Source organism: Schistocerca gregaria, unplaced genomic scaffold (genome assembly GCF_023897955.1).
Source record: "Schistocerca gregaria isolate iqSchGreg1 unplaced genomic scaffold, iqSchGreg1.2 ptg000043l, whole genome shotgun sequence".
Classification (NCBI taxonomy): domain Eukaryota; kingdom Metazoa; phylum Arthropoda; class Insecta; order Orthoptera; family Acrididae; genus Schistocerca; species Schistocerca gregaria.
The window spans coordinates 4,648,970-4,653,105 of record NW_026061702.1 but is presented as its reverse complement, the minus strand read 5'-3'; the positions used below and the strand labels follow the sequence as shown (position 1 = coordinate 4,653,105).

Sequence of the window (4,136 nt, the reverse complement as noted above, 5' to 3'; positions counted from 1 at the left end):
GACTCCTCGGTTCTAAATAGAAGAATACGTGTTTAACTGTTTTTGAAAACCCAACCCCTAAAGGGTGTGAGATGTTTCAGAAAAAGGTTCATTATGAAAGCATTACTAAATATATCAGACAATTCATATTCGGCTAATGTGTTACAATTTTTAAAAACTACGTGTTTTTCTGGTTTTGGAACTTCGAGCATAAGGGGATGAAAATTTTAATGAAATATTTATTGCGTTATATTAAAATATTTTAAATCTGCATCTATGAAAACCGGTATTTCACTTCTCAATTAGATATAAAGAAAGATGCGTTAGGGAATGAAAGACTCTACGGAGATATCACCACAAGAATACAAAACGGCTTAATTAACAAAAACCTTGGACTCCAGCTGTCAGCATTGCTTTTTGGTCATTCAGTAAAAGACCATGCTTCAACGGCGTTAAGTTTAGAAAGTTTAGAAAGTGTTGCAGTTTATAAAAGACATAAAAAAACTATTAAAGAAAAAATTCTTTGCAGACCATGAACGGTCTACGCAAGTAAAGAAGCGGATGATAAGCTAGCTCTTTATGCAAATGAGTTGGTCAGTTTAAGTTCCGAGACATGTCATGCAGCAGGAACGGAATCCTATAGCTGCTACGATTGGCTAAAGGAAAAGTTTTGCAGAATCACGCAAAATCACTTCTGCAAGTGGCTGAGAATCTCGTAATGAATAAAGATTCTGTACTGAGAATTCCAAGGTGGGAGATGCAAGATTCCTCCCCCCCCCCCCTTCCCCCTCCTCACAATGCTATCCTTCTTTACCTACAGAAAAATAAATAAATAAATAAAACTAGAGAAATTTCTACTGTGAAACTATTTGCATACAAGAGAACGGCCCTTGAAATTTAACTCTTCAAAGTTTTAAGCCCTGATCATTTCGGATATTGATCAGAAAGTGTTAATCCACCTGTGAAACCTGAGTATATAATCCCTGTGACATTTGATCAACGGTGTTCCATAAGGACAGGTTCTCATTCGAAACGTTCGAAAATTCAATTTCTTTGTAGTTGCAATTTTTAAAGGTGTACTTGTCTAGACCCTTGGAACGGAAAGGTTTTTATTTTTTTAATCCGTGCTTTACAAAAGTTTCTACAGCCCATTGTTTGAAGCAGTGTCATGGCTGCCATGAGCCGCGCGGGGTACCCGCCATGTCTCCAACGCCTTGTCACGGTTCGCGCGGCTCCCCCCGTTGGAGGTTCGAGTCCTCCTTCGGGCATGGTTGTGTGTGTGTTGTCCTTAGCATAAGTTACTGTAAGTAGTGTGCAAACATACGGACTGATGGTTCAAATGGCTCTGAGCACTTTGGGACTTAAGATCTGAGGTCATCAGTTTCCTAGAACTTAGAACGACTTAAACCTAACTAACCTAAGGACATCACATCATCCTTGCTCGAGGCAGGATTTGAACCTGCGACCGTAGCGTTCGCGTGGCTCCCGAGTGAAGTGCCTACAACCGCTGGGCCACATCGGCCGGTCTATCATGTGTTCTAGAAGAGCTGTACGGTCGTCAGTGGCGCCTGTTCTTTCGAGAACAGTTACTATCTTCATATCTATGGTTTCCCAGCCATTGACCTTCGTCTGTGCGAATGCGCACAGGCTGCCGGAACTCTTACGGGAATCGTCACCTTAGTGTGAGCCAGTAATGAGTGGATGGACAAATACCTATTAAGTACATTACGTAATCGGATTGTGGACGGTTGGGATGTGAGTCTCACGGGAAGCGTGCGAGGGATAAATTCCTGCAGTCGTGCTGTTCATTTGTGCCCTCGATAGCTCAGATGGATTGAGCGTCTGCCTTGTAAGCAGGAGATTCTGGGTTCGAGTCCCAGTAGGGGCACACTTTCAGCTGTCCCCATCGAAGTATATCAACAACACCTGTCGGCAGCTGAGGGTTTCAATTAATTATCAGTTGTGAAGGTGATTCGATGAACCCTTTACCAGGCACTTAAATGTGTTTTGCAGGGTTTCCATACAGATGTAGATGATAACTCGTCCCGTGTCGCACGTGCTCAAAAGGATTCATACTGCAGAATGCATGCAAACATACTCACCGAAAATACGGGCGAATATCAAGTGCAGGCTGCCGAGTGCTGCATATCCACCTTAGACAGATCGGCTTTTCCTGCCAAGAAGAACAGGAAGTTGCTGTCTAGGAACAATCAGAGCTAGAGGAAGGGTTGATAAATACTCTTTGAATTGCAGACTAAACGTAAATAACGAAAATACATTTTTGGTAAAAATTGGTCAAAACATAATCGTTTGCCCTCCGTATTGGATTAGCTGTTTTGAATATTGAAAATCTGACTCCAGATTCGTTTTCAGCGACATTAAAAATATATATGTAACACTCAGTTCATGCAAATCGAAGTAATAATATAACTAAATGTTTTCTCTAAACTTTGAACACTTTTTTTTCGAGTAACGATTTTCTCAGAACGGCATGCAGCATAAATTAAAAGTGGTTCGATCTCTTAACTTCTACCTCTGACCCCTAAATGTAAACACCTTTCTTAGGAACTTATAGCTATAATATGACATTTGTTAATATTAACTAATTTTTGTGTAGGCATAAGGAGTGAAACAAACCCCCAAAAATCGAACTCAAAGTTCGAATTAGCACTGTATCGTTAAATTTAAGGTTGTTTCATTGCGGTTAGGTAAGTGCTCCCATAAATTTTATGTATTATCGACTGATGTTATCCATTTTCAAATTCAGAGAAATAATGTAGTATCAACTGATGTTACCCATTTTTGAATTCAGGTAACATCTGACGTGGCACAGTGCACGCACTCTGCGTACTCCAGTCTCGCAGGCCCTTGATCAAATCATAATTACGAGCGCCATTTTTTATTGAAAATCTAAAATTAAGCTCATAGTATTATCACTCGTAATTCCCAAACAGATCCTTCGAATGTATTTTCATTGTCTCAAAAAAAAAATTTCAAATGTACCCTTTTTTGCTCATTTGTATGAGAACCTGGCCGTAACGCCGGAATATAGTCACGAGATTTTTTTTCAGAGACGCTGTACGTTCGCGAGAAGACTTTCGTTCTGCGCGTGTCGAAGGACATTCCCCAGATATTACTGTGTGTGTGCTACTCAGTCGTGCCATTTAAGTGTACATCTTTGCATAGTTTTCCTTTCACGATGTAAACAGTGTTCCGCTCAGTTGCTAACTGGCCAGTGAGTGGTTCCGAAGGTGTCGGATTTGCGGTGCGTTCGGTCTGCTAGGACAACAGCAGACTAGCGTGGTGCGATGGCAGAAGCAGACACAGGGAGCTAGCTGCTGGGACGCCAGCGAACAATTTATGCCAAGTAAGACGAAGAGGACTATTCTAAAATTACGAGCCGTCTCAAAAGTGTTTACCATTGGTAAATCTTGCAGTTGAGTCTGACAAAACTGGCAGTTTGGCCTAGAGATACATTACAGAGAGAGATACAGGAAATCCCCCCACCCCCCTCAATGAATTTTTGGTTGTGATGACAGGCCGATTGGTAGTGTAGCCCGAGATCTAAGTTAGGTTGGAAGGTGATAATTTGATTGAGAGTTGTTTACGCCAACGATTATGAATGCCGACTAAACGTTGTGCGAGCAGATTGCCCTGTAGCGTAGCCTAGTGTTTCCGTACGCGCCACATTTAACACACTTTCTCTAACTGTGTACAAGTGTCTCACAACAGCCACGATAACTACGTTTCTGGTGGGGGGAGGGTAGAGTCCACTATGTAACTTTCACTGCAAATTTTAGTAACAGCATAAACTAACCGAAATAGAAGCGTAATTTTAACTATATTTCCTTTTGTGGGAAAATAATGGTTCTCCTCTTTCGGCAGCAACTGTAATATGTAGGCAACTTATTAGTTTTTTTTAACTCTGAATCATGATCTCAATAGACGCAGTGCTTTTTTTACGTTACTTGATTTGTGGTCTATAGTAAACCATGCAACGAATTGGTAAATTCTTTGAAGTTTGACGTGTGTTACATAGACGACGTCTGCAATGTTCGTAAGGCCAAGTTTGCATATATTCGGTGTCTGTTTTTTTTTGGCCATGTACTGTATAATTAAGGGGAGGAGGATTATGTTCAAGGAGCAGTGCATTAGCA

The 4,136-nt window shown here is 41.0% G+C and overlaps 1 non-coding gene across 1 annotated transcript; it reads left to right on the top strand.

The window, feature by feature from the left end:
* Positions 1–1,792: 1,792 nt before the first annotated feature.
* Trnat-ugu (transfer RNA threonine (anticodon UGU)) lies at positions 1,793–1,867 on the top strand. Its single transcript has one exon. It is a non-coding gene; the product is annotated as a tRNA-Thr (tRNA).
* Positions 1,868–4,136: the final 2,269 nt, after the last annotated feature.